Source organism: Coregonus lavaretus (assembly GCF_964263955.1).
Source record: "Coregonus lavaretus genome assembly, chromosome: 18".
NCBI classification, from domain to species: domain Eukaryota; kingdom Metazoa; phylum Chordata; class Actinopteri; order Salmoniformes; family Salmonidae; genus Coregonus; species Coregonus lavaretus.
Genome location: NC_140005.1, coordinates 40,966,632 through 40,984,455, shown reverse-complemented (window position 1 = coordinate 40,984,455; position 17,824 = coordinate 40,966,632). Strand labels below are relative to the sequence as shown.

Genomic DNA, 17,824 nt, shown 5'->3' with positions numbered 1-17,824 from the left:
AAAAAATCCCCATCAAAATCTGTCTGTTTAAGGTTTTTTGCGTGGGCTGTCCGATATCGCCCTTCCGCATCTGCGGTGAAAGGTGGCAGAGCTAGAGCGGTGTCTGTCAGACCATGAGACATCCTGGAAATCGGTCTTCTCACGAAAACATCTCTAGCGTCCGAACGGTTTGGCCTAAAGCTCCGTTTTGTGTTCTACCACAAGCCTCACAAGACTCGTCTGAAGGTCCCCCATACCAGTTTAAAAAATGAATGTATATGTGGAGATAGTTTAGTTCATAAAATAAGGGGGAAATACATGTAAAAAACAACAACAAAGAAACATCCTGATCTTTCTTATATCTCTGACACTTCAGAGCAAACTTCCTTTAGATTCTTTTTTTTAAACTATCTGTTGTTCCATGTAGTGAATCTGTTATTCATTGCGTTTTTATTGGCTAATAGAAGTAACGCCAAATTCAATGTTTCTTCCCCCAAAAAATGTATCTATTTTTTGGATACCTTAAGGGGTCGTAAAATTCAAAATCAAATAGCTATGACAATCTTAAAAGCCTTGAGACTATGGACAATTCCTTCGACATTATGACGTGGTTTTTGCTCTGACATGCACTGTCAACTGTGGGACCTTATATAGACAGGTGTGTGCCTTTCCAAATCATGTCAGAGCATGAGGGAAAAATATGATTTAATTCATTTTAGAATAAGGCTGTAAAGTAACAAAATGTGGAAAAAGTCAAGGGGTCTGAATACTTTCCGAATGCATTGTATCTGCTGGTAGTGCGTAGCCTAAGCTTTAGGGCCTAACTGTAGTGCGCCAAATAGGCCCACAAATGACAAACGCTTTTGGGAACTTGGGCAGAAAAAGTTAACGTCGCTCCATTAAGGCAAAAAGGACAATGTCAGAGTTTAATTCAATAGGAGAAAAGATGCGAAATGGAGAGTTGAAAATAAATAGAAGGGAGGGCCAGATTTGGTGACGTGCTAAAAGAAGGATTATAGCAGTGTTGTGTGATGATTGTGAGGCGCTATACAAATTCGACAGTCATGTCGTGGAAATGACCACCAGGGACACCTGAAATCAATATTAAATGAATCATTCTTTATTATCAGCAAGCTGGAGAGGTTCCAACAAACGTAATGTACCATAGTACACGTTGGTCGGGAGCTCCGCCAGGGCAGTCCTGTTAGTTCTCTTATATACTGCTTACACAGACAAGCTAGATGGGCATGGTTCATAGGGTTGGTTCCTGTATGGGACTAGCACCATCTCCTATCTTAACTTATAGAACATATTCTGGGCGTTCTGCCATAAGGTCTGAGGAGGGGGTCATGACCGTCTCGCCCTCATATCTCTACACAGCACCTACAGGAACCAATGATTGTATGAGACAAGATGTACAATTCACTGATATCTCTTCAGACAACAACATTTCCCTCACATTCCCTCCTCTTATCACTCTTTGATAATAATCGTTACATTTTAAGGTAAGCATTAGATTAGCTTCTATCAAAAGGAGGTTCTATCAAAATACATAATTATAAGTAAGCGAAATCAACATATAAAACCAGACACTTCATCCCTTTCAAACCCTTCATTCTGGGTTGTACAATCCAACTTGTAAAACTATTGCAGTAGCATGTTTTAACTTAAGACCTTCGCTTCGTACAGTTACACATACGCTTCATTACACAATTTCATTTATGGATTCTGGCAATGACATTTCAGCTGGAGCTTTTGTTTCGGAGTGGCATGTTAATGACAGATCGGTATCTCAATGTATTTTTTGTCTAAATGTGACTAGTTTCAGGAAACTAGGTGTATGTCACGGGTCACTACTTCACAGGAGAGCCATTTGAACGTAAACCTTTAAAAAAAAAAAATTGTATGCGTTTTTGGGCAGAAATGCCTTCTGGAACATGTGAACTTTCATGTGCCTTAATAACTAACTTGTATGCCATCTGTAAATACGAATAAAATGGTTAAATTACGAGCCTAGTTGGTTAAGCCACAGAAAAAGACAGCAACCTTCTCACTAGCCATGATTGGCTGAGATAATAAGTGGGCTGGACATGCCGAGAGAGGAGTTCGGATTGGTCTGGCATATAGCACGCTTCTGTCTATTTGAGCTGGTCAGTATGTGTAGGTAATCCTGTCTAACGCAGCTTTTAAAAAATATATCGTGTAGTGGAGCTGCATAAGTGTTGCTCTTCACTTTCTGGAGGATCGAGTTTTGAAATCAGTGGGATTAGAGTATGATAGCTAAAGAGATGGAGAAAACACCTGTCTCCGGATTACATTTTCAAACTAAGGGCAACCATGGCATCTGTGACAGGGAGACGCGTCCATCATGCATGATGTATATGGGTAAGATAGTCTAGCTAGCTACGTTTTCAGATATTACATGTTTCTAATTTTGAGTTAAAGTGTACTGTTAGCTAGCTAACGTTAGCTGGCTGACTTGCTAGCTAACGTTACATGTATAATCTTATTATTCATATCTCAGAGCCATTTGCTAGCTAACATTGACCTGGTTGGTTAACTACCTGCAGATTCATGCAGGGTAGTAACGTCATGAGTTGGGATTATGGTTCATTGTTTAACTAGCTAGCTAACGTTAGCTGGCTGGCTCACTAGCTAACGTTACGTGTCAGTTAAGAACAAATTATTATTTACAATGATGGCCTACCCCGGCCAAACCCAGACGACGCTGGGCCAATTGTGCGCTGCCCTATGGGACTCCCAATCACAGCCTGATTGTGATACAGCCCGGAATCGAACCAGGGTCTGTAGTGATGACTCTAGCACTGAGATGTAGTGCCTTAGACCACTGCGCCACTCGGAAGCCAAGTTAGAGCCTAATGTTAGCTAGCTAACATTGAACCTGGTTGGTTCGCTACCTGCAGATTCATGCAGGGTAGTAACGTCATGAGTTGGGATTATGGTTCATTGTTTACCTAGCTAGCTAGCTACATGTCTTAACAAAAGACTCCAACATACAAGCAACCATTTCGGGTGCGTTCGTAAATTCAGTCTGAGTATGCCAGAGCGCAGAACAACTGATGAATTTACGAACGCCCAACACCCGTTGAATATGGCCGGTGTCAGTAAACATCGGCACAAAAGTGTAATAAATTGTAGCCAGCAGCACAGTTACAGTCACCAACGCTCTGGATAACATGAAAACAGCCTAACCAGCTCTGCTAGGGCGAGCAAAATGGTCAGTGGGGTGTTCTCTCATTAATACACATGGATCACTCTCAAACAATGTTCTGCTTTTACCCCAATTGTAAGGTTTTAAAACAAAACAAACATGATAACTTTCTCCTTATTTGAAGGCATTGTTTTCATTTTAGTCTACCCTGACAATGTTACTCTATATATTTATTACCATTTTCTGTTGGATATTCACTTTCTGCTTCACACTTATTAAATGTATATTATTTTAAGATTAACATGTAATGCGCCGAATGTATAAAATACATCGGCCAATTCAGAAGGGAAGAGATCAACTTTGGAGGGAGCTTCCTTTTTAAGGTAGCTCTCCAGACTAGAGTCTCTTTCTGGGATCAACTTTCACTATAACTGGGCTGGCACTGTCTATCAGTCCCCAGTAGATGGCATGCTCTGTCCATAATAAGTCTCTACCTAGCACGTTAAACGGTTGAGTAGGTGAATACAGAAAATCATGTTCAACATTCATTGGTTGCATTGAACAGGGCATGGATTTTATTTCAAAATGTATTACCGGGGTGGAGGAAATCCCATAAGCGTTTATAGTTTTATTGGTTAGGGTTAAATCAGGTCCCGTACCTTTACCAAAAGTGGATATGCGCCAATCTTTGTCTGAGACTTTATTTCCCAGACCCTTTAGACAGTCATACAATGCTTTAACCTTATCTTCCATAAAGGGACCAAACTGAACTTCTCAGAATACTTTATACACCACTTACGTACGTCTACATGTGGGTGTGCAAGTTGTATATTATAAAAAAAATAAAAGAAATATTGTTACTTTATCAAATCTCTAGTAACCCATTATACTCTTCTTCACAAATTACTATTTTACACTAGTGTTCTATTCATACAGGGGTTTAAATATTTACACTAGTGTTCTATTCATACAGCATATTCAGTAATAGTACTTTCTCCTTTCATCTCTTCACATACACAGATTCCTTATATAACGTTGTAAATCAAAGTCCACTGGTGAGACATGTTATCCTCTGTTGAGACATGTTATCCTCTAGTGAGACATGTTATCCTCTGGTGAGACATGTTATCCTCTATACCTGTAGATCCGGCAGGCAGTGGTGGACAGAACCCGTAGATAACGCTCCTGTAAGTCGCTCTGGATAAGAGCGTCTGCTAAATGACGTAAATGTAAATGTAAATGATAACGTTATATATACCGTATATATCGAAAAACTCATCTTACAGAACTGGTTGGGGTATTCATTCAGACGTGCACCTCTTTCACCCCTAACAGCTCTCATTCACTCAGTACTTAATAGTAATAATATCTCTTATTATGCTCATTTAAATCAGCTTATTATCCAAATTTCAATCTCTTAACACGTCCTTTACACACTCACACAACTCTCACATCCACATTCACTTAGTACTATTCCCAAACACTCTCAGCAATCTCCCTTATTACTCTCTCTGCATCTTCAACGATTCTCTTGTCGTTACTTCCTCTGCACATTTACATTACATTTACATTTTAGTCATTTAGCAGACGCTATTATCCAGAGCGACTTACAGGAGCAATTAGGATTAAGTGCCTTGCTCAAGGGCACATTAACGTCATTTAGCAGACGCTCTTAGCCAGAGCGACTCACAAATTGGTGCGTTCACCCTATAGTCAGTGGGATAACCACTTTACAAAAGCACCATATGTATCTTTCTATACATATAAAATAACACAACGTGCTCAAAAATACATTGTGCTATTATCAGTGGCTACAGACCACATAGACACTTCTCATAAATGCCTACAGACAGCTGTCAGCGGGGCTTGCCATTGGTACCTTTCCTGCCCTCGCTCTAGTCTTCACTTTTAGACTAGTGAATGGCCTTCTCGCAACACTTTTTATGTAGTTTTATCAATTTTGTAATATTTTGTTATTTCATTTTATACAAATTCATTTCAATTGACTTACTGAAATTCAGTCGCTCTGTCCCTCAATTGTTTGCGGATGATGTGAAAATGTATGCACTCTAACTGTAAGTCGCTCTGGATAAGAGCGTCTGCTAAATGACTAAAATGTAAATGTAAATGTGTCTCCTCCTGGGCAGCTCACAGTAAGGGTCTGGGCCCGTATCTCTAAAGAATTTTTGTGCAAAAAGTGGCTCCTAGCGGCCAAATTCTAAGAAAATTCTCAGAGGCATGACGTTTTCTTAGAATTTTCCCTAAAAGTGACACGAAAATCCCAGTTAATATAAAAGCTATTCCTCAAGAGTCCTAGCGCTTAAAAGGGCTCCTAAGGCGAGATCTGCTAAGAGCAGGGAAGAGGACTTTTAGTGGCTTAGGAGTTACCCTAAGCAGCTGCACAAAATGGCCAACAGAGGAGGCAGGAGAGATGTCCTGCAAACACTGGATGACAGGGAATTATTGAGATGCTACAGATTGGATCGTGCAGGAATCATGTTTGTGGTGGATCTCCTTAGAGATGCAATTACTTCACCAACTCGACGCCACAACGCTATTACACCGGAGAAGAAAGTAATCACAACCCTGAGGTATTTGGCAACAGGGAAAATGCAACAATGCAGCAGTGATGACTTGGGTCTGTCCCAATCCTCCGTCAGCAGAGTCATCACCCAAACACTGACAGCTTTGTCACAACCTAATATTGTGACACAATTTGTTTCATTCCCGCTGGATGCCCGCACTTTACACACACATAAAAGGGCATTTATGGACATTGCAGGATTCCCTGGCGTTGTGGGTGTAATTGATGGAACACATGTGAGAATAATTGCGCCATCAGAGGACGAGGCTGTCTTTGTTAACAGGAAGAATTTCCACAGCATCAATGTGCAAATAGTGTTCAATGCGGCCTGGAAGATTTTGGACATTGTGGCTAAATGGCCAGGCTCCACACATGATGCGAGAATGCTCTCCGAGAGTGGCATCAGACAGCTTTTTGAGAGACGCTATGTGCCAGCTAATTGCCACTTGTTAGGGGACAGTGGCTACCCATGCAAACCATGGCTCCTTACACCTTACCTCCAGCCACGCCAAGGGCCCCAACTAAACTATAACAGGTAAGCCAAACAATACAAAAATCATGGAAATGAAATGCAAGCAATATGTTAGAGCATCCAAGTAGTGCAATATTTCCATCAAATAATTAAAGGTCTGTATTCTATTGTAGGGCCCACAAGACAACAAGAGCGGTGGTGGAGCGTGGCATTGGCCAGCTTAAGAGGCGCTTTCATGTTCTCCACGGAGAGGTGCGGCTGAGGCCTGAAAAAGTCAGCAAAGTCATCATAGCCTGTGCAATATTACACAATATTTGCAAGGTTAGACAGATTGCAGAACCTCTGGAGGATGGCGATGAGGATGAGGATGGAGACAACGATGAGGATGGTGGTGAAGAAGATATTCACATTCCACAGGGGAACCGAGCCCAGAGTGGACTGCCTTACAGGGCAAACTTCACAAATTTACATTTCAGGCAAGCTGTAGCCCCATGTCATTTGAGAACTTGTGATGGTATTAAGAACTACCACAGTTTTACTGCACATCACCTGCAACTGTTAAATGCAAGACACAGAACACAATCTCTAAATGGTTTATTTTTTAGGTGTTCAATTTTAAGGCGGTAGTACTCCTCCTGAAGGGAAAGGACTTTTTTTTGTTGTTCAAACACATCAATTGTGAGTTGCAATCTTCTCTCCTGCAGGGATGCTGACGGAGCAGGTGCTGCGGATGGGAATGGTGTTTGATCCGCCGGGCTATCCTGAGTAGCAGCTGCAGATGGTTCAGGCGGCAAACTTGATGGGCCCGGTTCTTGTGATGGCTCCATGCTACAGAAATACATAGGCCTAGTTTAATTATTGTTTTGATTAAATTAATTTAATACAATGAGCATGGATAACACATGAAATGGCTTCTGCAATGAATAAACACTGTTGATATGAATAACCCTGTGTCCTACCTTTGCTGCATTTCAAGGGCCTGCATCATTGACGTGTCAATGCCTGTTGGCAGCCCGGTGACACTGACCTCAGAGTGTCCCAGGACTTGAAAGACAGTGTCGGCCACCTGGGACAGCCGCTTTGCAGGTGGTCCACCCCCTAGAAAGAAACAGTCAATGAACACAGTACTTAGGCATGTAAATTAACTTTGCCAGCAGGAGCAAATTGCCAGATTATGTGGTAGGCCATAGTATTTTGCTCACCTGTGAGTGAGGATTCCCGCTTGTGTGCTGCAATCTCATCTTTTGCCTTGGACTGCAGCACATACCACCTTTTCTCACAATCGTCGCCTGTCCGCACCACCAGTGGAAAAGAGGCATTGATTGTTTGGGATATTGTGTCCCAGGCGCGCCTCTTGCCTTGGCTAGTGACAGTTGGGCCAAATTTTCCTCGTAACATACCTTTATGTTCGTTCACCAACTGGGCCAGCAACAAACCTTGCTCCTCAGTCCAGTTCGGCTTGCGATTCCTTTTTTTCTCCATTTTCTGTGTTTGTAGGATATTTGTTAACAAGCCTTCATAAATAGACCAGCCAGCAATCACAGACATTGTTAAAAGCTGAGCTGTGTTACCCTCGTTAAGTTCACACTGAGTTGTAACGTTGCAATTTCTACTTCATTAAGGACAGCCCCTTGAGATAGGCCATCTTGTTTTCAATGGGGTCCATATGGAAGTGAAAGTACAAAATATGCCAGCTAGGATATTAATATGAGCAAATGAGACACAAATCATTATTTGAACAGGGTGTAATGAGCTTAAGTTTTCACATATTTTAGATTCTAATGTTAGGCTATAACCCCTACAGCTTACTATTCATTTTCCAGATATTTTCTTGAATGTGAAATATTATTTACAATTATAGTCTGCATAAGATTAGAGTGTATAATTATGTTTATTGATTTGAGGGTACATCCTTTGCTCATTATCACCAAAAGTTCATTTTCATCAAACTTGTAGGATCAACCAATCACGGCTTTTGAAATGATGACTCATACCTAGCAACGGGGTCAACCACACCTCCTCACTAAGATAGGATTTTTCATCCATTCCTGGCTCAGAGTTCACTGAAAATGTTCTGGAATCACTTCTAAGCTAAAACTCCTGGCAAGGAATTTTTAGGTTAAGTTAGGAGCTCTCTGAGAGGATTCTCAGAATCTTTAAGGATACGGGCCCTGGTCTGGGCGGGTCCTCATCGTCTTTAGGTCAGATGGGAATTTTCCTCACGCTTCATAAAATGCGCCACCGGTTTTCCTCGCAGACCCTCACTGGAACGCTCCGCAGGCAGAATCAGTAATCTAGTTCGTGAAGCCAAATTGTCGTGGAAATTACCACCAGGGACACCTGAAGTCAATTTTCAATTAAGAATGATTTATTATCAGCAAGCTACATAGGCATGGTTCATTGGGTTGGTTCCTGCATGTGACTGGCACCGTTTCCTATCTTAACTTATAGAACATATTCTGGGCATTCTGCCAAAAGGTCTGAGGAGGGGGTCATGACCTTCTCCCCCTCATGTCTCTACCCAGCACCTACAGGAACCAATGATTGTATGAGACAAGATGTACAATTCAAGGCGATCTCTTCAGACAACAAAATGTCCCTCACAGTCACAAGACGGGGACTTCAAAATGGCACGTCATGGGAACTGTACTTTTCAGATGGGTTAAATGGAATAGTAGCCCTGAAGTCTGGACACTGACTGTAGATTTATAACCTCTCACATAGCCTACTATAATATTAACTCCTGCAGAATTAAGCGTTTCTTGCAGTAAAATTATACACCAGAATTTCTTGCAGTAACATTATACACCAAGTTTTTATTTTGACTAGGGAACAGGAGTGGAGAAATATTATTGATTTATTTCAGCATCCTGAGAGAATGAATGTGTGGGACTGTCTGTAAAGCTGCTACATTTATCACCATCGTAAAAGCTGACAGTATTTCAACCACATCAAATATCCATCCAAGTCAACTAAAATCGTATCAAAAGCATGTTGGGTCGTTTTAACAGCTGTTAATTTCAGTAAAACCAGTCAAACTGATGTCATTTGGTCATTTTGCATGAAAAATCTTTCCCAGGTATTTTTTTATTTATTGCATTTTCTCCCCAGTCCCTAAAGGTCTTTGCTGCATGAGAGAAGCAGAGATGAAAGAGCAAAGACAAAACAAACTTGACCAATGTCATCTAGGTTGAAGCATTCATACTATCGATTATTCTGCTGAGCAAGGGTTTATTTAGTATTCTAGGGCAACAAGTAATGACAGAAGAGAAGCTGCATGTATCTAATTATAGACAAGTTTACTAACAAATAGCCTATCAAAATGTCAGAAATTATAAGCAGAAACACAGGCCTATCTAAAAAGGCCTGTCAGAAAATCGTTCCGCCATCTCTGACTGTACAGCACATTTTCTATATTTGCGGATTAGGGTCGGGTACAGGCCTCAGATTTTCACTTGATCACATACAGTCTGGCAGTTGTGGATGGGTTATTAGCAATGGCTGGCAGGTGCAGGTAAACAAACAGCTGACCCACGCACCACTAGCGTCCACATCACTAAGGACTTAACATGGTCCACACACACCCGCACAGTCGTGAAGAGGGCACGACAGCGACTCTTCCCCCTCAGGAGGCTGAAAAGATTTGGCATGGGCCCTCAAATCCTCAAAAAGTTATACAGCTGCACCATCGAGACCATCTTGACTGGCTGCGTCGCCGTTTGGTATGGCAAATGCAACGCCCTCGACGCAAAGCACTATAGAGGGTGATGCGGACAGCCCAGTACATCACTGGGGCCGAGCTCCCTGCCAGAAGGACCTCTGTATCAGGCATGTCAGATGAAGGCCTGAAAAATTGCCAAAGACTCCAGCCACCCAAGCCATAGACTGTTCACTCTGCTACCGTCTGGCAACTGACTATATGTACACTCACAGGACTATACACTCACAGGACTTGTTGTGTTACAGTCTGAATTTAAAATGGATTAAATTGAGATTTAGTGTCACTGGCCTACACACATACCCCATAATGTCAAAGTGGAATTATGTTTTTAGAAATTTTTACTAATTAATAAAAAATGAAAAGCTGAAATGTCTTGAGTCAATAAGTATTCAACCCCTTTTTTATGGCAAGCCTAAATAAGTTCAGGAGTAAGAATTTGCTTAACAAGTCACATAATACACTACATGACCAAAAGTATGTGGACACCTGCTCATCGAACATCTCATGGGCATTAATATGGAGTTGGTCCCCCCATTGCTGCTATAACAGCCTCCACTCTTCTGGCACTGATTTTGGGCGATTAGGCCTGGCTCGCAGTCGGCGTTCCAATTCATCCCAAAGGTGTTTGATGGGGTTGAGGTCAGGGCTCTCTGCAGGCCAGTCAAGTTCTTCCACACCGATCTCAACAAAACATTTCTGTATGGACCTTGCTTTGCACGGGAGTATTGTTATGCTGAAACAGAAAAGATTAGTCCGTCAGACTGCCAGATGGTGAAGCGTGATTCATCACTCTAGAGAACGCATTTCCACTGCTCCAGAGTCCAATGGCGACGAGCTTTACACCACTCCAGCCAACGCTTGATCTTAGGCTTGTGTGCGGCTGCTCAGCTATGGAAACTCATTTAATGAAGCTCCCAACGAAGAGTTCTTGTACTGACGTTGCTTCCATAGGCAGTTTGGAACTCGGTAGTGAGTGTTGCAACCGAGGACAGACGATTTTTACGCACTACGCGCTTCACCACTCGCCGGTCCCGTTCTGTGAGCTTGTGTGGCCTACCACTTTGTGGCTGAGCCGTTGTTGCTCCTAGATGTTTCCACTTCACAATAACAGCAATTACAGTTGACCGGGGAAGCTCTAGCAGGGCAGAAATTTGACGAACTGACTTATTGGAAAGGTCGCATCCTATGACAGTGCCACGTTGAAAATCACTGAGCTCTTCAGTAACGCCATTCTACTGACAATGTTTGTCTATGGAGATTGCATTGCTGTGTGCTCAATTTTATACACCTGTCAACAACGAGTGTGGCTGAAATAGCCGAATCCACTCATTTGAAGGGGTGTCCACATACTTTTGTATATATAGTGTAAGTTGCATGGACTCACTCTGTGTGCAATAATAGTGATTCAGAAAGAAAAATACACATAGAAATATGTTTAACCATTTATTAAGCAATGAATAATGCAAGTCTTGGCGATTATAGGCTTTGCTCCTTCAGGATAGCTCACTGCCCAAGCAAAGCGTCGTTATATAATATAGCCTACGGGCAGTGAGCGTGGTAAGGGGCCCTATGTTGCCTCAGCCCTATGTTCCCTCAGCCATATGTTCCCAGGGCCCTACACTCTAAGAATTAGGGGTTCAACATGGGTTCTTCTAAGATCCTCAAAGTTCTTCGAAGAACCTTAGGGTTCTTGGCACTGAAAATGGCCCCAAAAGGTTATTCCAAGAACCCCATAGGAGTTGGGGTTCATCGAGGAATCTCCTTAGTTGGTGGAGGTTCTTGCAGGAACCTAACTGCCCAACTGAAACACTTGGATTTTAATTTGAAAGGACAGCAGGTGCAGGCACTTAACTGAAAAAAATGTAAAGATCTCCTCAAATTAAGGTAAGGTTTGTCCATTGTATGATCTAAATTGATATTGTTTTATGATGATACCATCTATCTTGTCATATTTGTGCAAATCTTTCTAAAACAGAAAATGGACACAATTCAATGGTAAGAATATGTAGGCTATAAGAATATGTTGAAGGCTAGCTGTATTGGGTGCAGATGACTGAACTGCTCAGTTTTGTGTCTGTGTCTGCAGGTATACAGACAAGGAGGCATACAAAGGTATGTCAATTGGTATTGGTATGTTATACAGATCACATTTACCATCCTCCTTCCTTACCTCGTCAATGAATATCCCATAGGCCCCTACATTATGGACACGGTATATGTATGAAAACCATTATCAAAACAGGAAAAATTTTCGATCACCATGCACTGCAAAATCATTCTGGCTATGGATACGGAGAACATCAACACATTAACATCAACACGCCAGAGGATATACCCATTGGACTTGGGGCTTTGCTGGGAGTTTACCTTATATTTAGATTTTTTTATTGCACTCCCTCAACGTTATTAGGACAGAGAAACCAGACACATGCTCATTGCTCACATGGAGCACTCCAAACAAAAGACAATTAAAAAATTGACAAAACTTGTAATGGTTATGAAATAAACCAACACTTGTTTATCACAATTGTAGCAGGTCGTTAACTCCGCAAACAACATATCCATTCCAAGAATGAGAACGGTAAATGACTGTAATTAACCTAATATATGTGTTAACCAAAATTAATGTAACCAAATGATGGGGGATTAAAAGTACATTTACTAGGCCTGCTGGTAACATACATAATGGGGAATTGATCAAAAATAAACAATCAAAGGGCAAACAATTCACACAATGAAACAATTCATGTGCAAGAATTGGCGGGAGACAGCTGAGCGCATTCTGGAGAGAGATGCGCCATATCTTCGCCACACACCCCTCCCCTTCTTGTTGAAACATTTTAAATTATACTCAAGACACATTATCTTCACACATATTTTAGATGCTTATCACTGACAGCCGCAACTCAATCAGCTAGACCTATTGCCACGCGCACTACCCAAATTGCGGGCTTCCCATAAAGGCATAGGCCTACACACTTGTGCTTTGAAACAATCCACAGCTATTAAAAAAAGAAGAAGCTAATGATCCTCTTTGGCTAATACATACTACCTGGTGAAGTATTTTTAATGATTTTATTCAGGAGTAATTATATAATTTTGGCAAAACATAAAGATCCATCATCCTAACATTGCACTACACGCCAACTTTCCTTTCCAATTCGCAATGACAAGATGCTCATGTCTCTGCCCTAACAATGGTAATCTTTGTACTAAAGGTGGGAAGGCAGGCGACAAGCTTATGTATGCATATTATGCCCATAGAAACGCATTGGGCTTATTCTGGACAGATTTAGGCGAGAGTGAAGCCTCTAGCTTCGCCTCTTCCCCTCTGCTGAAACTACACTGTTCAAAAATATAGACGCAACATGCAACAATTTCTAAGATTTTACTGAGTTGCAGTTCATATAAGGAAATCAGTCAATTTAAATAAATGTATTAGGCCCTAATCTATGGATTTCACATAACTGAGAATAGAGATCATCTATTGGTCACAGAAACTGTACCTTAAAAAAAGAATTGGGGACGTGGATCAGAAAACTAGTCAGCAACTGGTGCAGGGACGGCCTGTTCAATAGGGCGATATGGGCGACGCACTGCCAAACGGGAAAAGGAAGGGATTTTTTTTCTAATCAATTATATCACGGCAACAGTAGTTATCAGTGTTGTAATCTGATCTGACTGCCACTAAATGTCAAATCAGGCTAAAGTCGTGCTTCAAATGGCCCCGCCCGTTTTTGGGCGATTTCAGTCAGGTTGAAAATCGCCCAGAAGTCTCTCATAGCCTGTCATGTAAAATCTATTTTTTTCAAATTTCAAAGCTTTCAATACATTCTCTATGGGTGTCTGTGGGCTTGCACTTACGCGCTTTCGTCATACGTGACGTAACCATGAACGTAACTAAGCAAATAGCGGCTAGCAGCGTCTCTGTTGCGACCTGCAATGTGGCGTTATTTTATGTTTTTAATTTGTACACTTAGTGGCGTTATTTTATGTTTTTAATTTGTACACTTAGTTTACAAACATTCTGCCAACCATGGATTTCCAGTGGTGGGTTTTGGACTGATCTTGTTGATCGTGTACATACCCGCTACGAACGGACTAAATAATGAAAACGTTGCTGGCAGCGGAATCCAATACAGCTGGGAGACTTGGCTGGATGACAGAGTCCCGGACAGAGAAGTGGAGCCGGCCGGCTTCACCCTGGTCGGAGCGGACCTCGATCTGACAGTCACAGGGAAAATCGATCCTGGTAAGAGAGCGACTCTGTACTCCCGAGCCCCGACATTGAACTGCTTTCTGTGTCACTGCGACCTTACTATCTGCCCCGTGAGTTCCCCCAATTGTTTGTTACCGTTGTGTACTGTTGATAATCACAAGTTTACTGGAGAACTGAGACCAAGTAGAGACTTTGGACAGGGTGGATATGGTATAATAAAGGCAGTTTATTCAGAGGTAAAGATATCTGGAATCGCGTGCACGGACTCGTTCGTCAAACTCTTAGGGAGCTATCTGAAGAGAGCCCCGAAAGCATTGTGTGCTGACATTTTATACAATAAATGATGTAGGTTGAATCTAGTAGTTCTGATCTTCTGATTGGTCCTGATGAGTTGGGCGAGGTCCCCTCCACTGTTGCATTGGCTCTGAGTCGGGTTCTCTGTCTTCAAATGTTCAGCCTAAAGAGAGGGGATTTTTGTGTGTGTGTGTGTGTGTGTTTAACAGTGATGATGTGTGTGTGTGTGTGTGTTTAACAGTGATGATGTGTGTGTGTGTGTGTGTTATCAGTGATGATGTGTGTGTGTGTGTCCTCAGAGCAAGAACTCGTGAGTTGGAAGAACTGAGAGACCTATGGCGTGGGTGTTGTCCTTGGCCACCTGCTGACAAGGCTGACAAGATAGGACTCTTTTGTCCATTGTTATAGGATAGGAACAGCATTGATTGAAAACAAACGCCCAACACAAAATGGGTCATGCACAAGATTTTAGTCAGACCAAGCTATAACATTATATATTTACTACGACAGTACATTCAACCAAAAGCTAATATAACAAAGGCATCAGAGATTATTTATAATCTGTCACAGAAACTGGAATCCATCTCCCCAGATCAGTCAATAAATGCTTCTGGTATTGACTTATATGCTGCCCCTGTCTTCATGTTGTTGCTGGACATATCTTTTTTTAAATGTGTGTAGGTCACCTAAATCATCAGAAAAATTGCCCCTCCTGAGAATTTTTTCAGGAGCCGCCACTGATCTGGTGTGATCCCCATTTACCTCATGCAGCGCGACACATCTCCTTCACATAGAGTTGATCAGGCTGTTGATTGTGGCCTGTGGAATATTGTCCCAATCCTCTTCAATTGTATTTATTTATTTATAGGGGACAATGCACATGAATCAACATCAATATTACAATAATGCAACATCCATGTAAATGTGCTGGGGTTAGCCAAAAGCTAATTTGCACCCTTAGTCCCAGGGCAGGTAAGGGCAATTACACAGCCACAATACAAATACTCACTAAAACAATACAAAATACAAATACATTACATCCAATAACATATCATTCTAACAACAACAACTTATTCCTAATAAAAACACTATCATCAACTGTCGTCTTACAAATGAGGAACCACAGATAACCCATGTGTACGGTTTGGATAGATTTGAGCCATGTTTTCAATTTAAATTTAAAAGTACAATAATCAGTGCAGCTTCTCAAGTCCATGGGCATTACATTCCAGTATATTGTAGCTCTAACAGATAAGGCCGATTGACCGAATTTACTGTGTCGAAAAGGGACAACGCAACCCCCTCTAGTTACTGCCCTTGTTATCCTGGAGGTGCTTTCCTTGAGCATGATATGCCGGCATAGGGGTGGAGGGGCAAGGCCTTACAGGATCTTAAAGACAAGGCTTGCATCTACATACTGCTTAAAGCTATCCAGACTGAATAAATTATGTTGTGAATGATGTGACAATGGTAGTAACTGTTTGGTTTGTTATCAAAAATCTTAAGCATTTGTTTGTAGAGTGATTCAATTGGTTTCAGAATAGTAGCTCCTGCTTGTGACCAGCATGTGAGGCAATATCTCAGATGTGAGAAGATCATAGCATGCATATATAGTTTGGCGGCCCCCAGAGGAAGGTAAGATCTTATAAACCTAAAGTTGGATAATCCAAACTTGACTGTATTAACCACCTTCTTCACTTGTTTCATAAATGTCATGTTGGAGTCCAAAATGACACCCAGATACCTGACGTAAGACACAACTTTCAGATTCTCCCCATTAACAAGAACAGCTCATTGGGAAGAATCAATCGATTTCTCAGAGATGTACATACAAACAGTCTTGTCAGATGATCAGCCACCCATCTTTTAGCTACTTTTGATAGTACTGGAATAATGCTTATACAGTGCCTTCGGAAAGTATTCAGACCCCTTGACTTTTTACACATTTTGTTAAATTACAGCCTTATTCTAAAATGGATATTTAAAAAAATCCTCAGCAAGAACAAGAGTCTCTGGTCTGATGAAACCAAGACTGAACTCTTTGTCCTGAATGCCAAGCGTCACGTCTGGAGGAAACCTGGTACCATCCCCACGGTGAAGCATAGTGGTGGCAACATCATACTGCAGGGATGTTTTTCAGCGGCAGGGACTGGGAGACTAGTCGGGATCGAGGCAAAGATGAACGGAGCAAAGTACAGAGAGATCCTTAATGTAAACCTGCTCCAGAACGCTCAGGACCTCAGACTGGGGCGAAGGTTCACCTTCCAACAGGACAACAACCCTAAGCATATAGCAAAAAGACAACGCAGGAGTGGCTTCGGGACAAGTCTCTGAATGTCCTTGAGTGGCCCAGCCAGAGCCCAGACTTGAACCCGATCGAACATCTCTGGAGAGACCTGAAAATAGCTGTGCAGTAATGCTCCGCATCCAACCTGACAGAGCTTGAGAGGATCTGCAGAGAAGAATGGGAGAAACTCCCCAAATACAGGTGTGCCAAGCTTGTAGCGTCATACCCAAGAAGACTCTAAGCTGTAATCGCTGCCAAAGGTGCTTCAACAAAGTACTGAGTAAAGGGTCTAATACTTATGTAAATGTTATATTTCCGTTTTCTAGAATAACGCTGTAACCTAACAAAATGTGGAAAAAGTCAAGGGGTCTGAATACTTTCAGAAGGCACTGTAGGACGGTACTTTTCCACCAGTGTTGCGTCACCAGATTTTAAAACAGGTATCTCTGCAGCAGACTTCCAAATATTGTGAAAGAACCAATATTTGATGGAGAGATTAACTAGATGTACAATAGGGGCAATGAGAGAATATTTGTGTCTCTTCAAGAATACAGTGTCTAGACCAAATACATATTTTGTTCTAGAGCTCCTGAAGAAGCTAATAATACTGTCCACTGCTGACGCTGAGATTTCAGGAATTCTGAATATTGGTTTATTATTATCCATGGGATTGAGAACTGTGGTCTTGGTCGAAAAGCTTTGATCCAGTTCCCTGACAGAGTCAACCAAAAAAATGGTTAAAGGTGGTGGATATGAAATTGGAGTCTTGAATTAGAATCCCATTAACCTTTATTCAGGATGCTTTTTGGACTTTTCAGCTCCTCTCTCTGTTAGTTTGTTGCGATTTTCCCAAATCACTTTGCCATTTCCTTTTGCTTTATTGATCACTCTGAGGAAGAACTCTGCTTTTGCTTTTTTTTTATATGCCTTACCACCTTATTTCTCAGTGATGCAAATATACACTACCAGTCAAAAGTTTGGACACAGCTACTCATTCAAGGGTTTTTCTTTATTTTCACATTGTAGAATAATAGTGAAGACATCAAAACTATGAAATAACACATGTGGACTCATGTAGTAACCAAAAAAGTGTTAA

General features: G+C 41.6%; 1 long non-coding RNA gene across 2 annotated transcripts; it reads right to left on the bottom strand.

Moving 5' to 3' along the window:
- Positions 1 to 6,784: 6,784 nt before the first annotated feature.
- On the bottom strand, positions 6,785 to 7,835 carry LOC311145505. Of its 2 annotated transcripts, none has more exons than XR_014614607.1 (2): positions 7,167 to 7,835; positions 6,785 to 7,053 (listed from the first exon to the last, which is right to left on the bottom strand). It is a non-coding gene; the product is annotated as an uncharacterized lncRNA (long non-coding RNA). The 2 variants fall into 2 exon arrangements; XR_014614608.1 differs by having other exon boundaries at positions 6,785 to 7,035.
- Between the last annotated feature and the right edge of the window lie 9,989 nt (positions 7,836 to 17,824).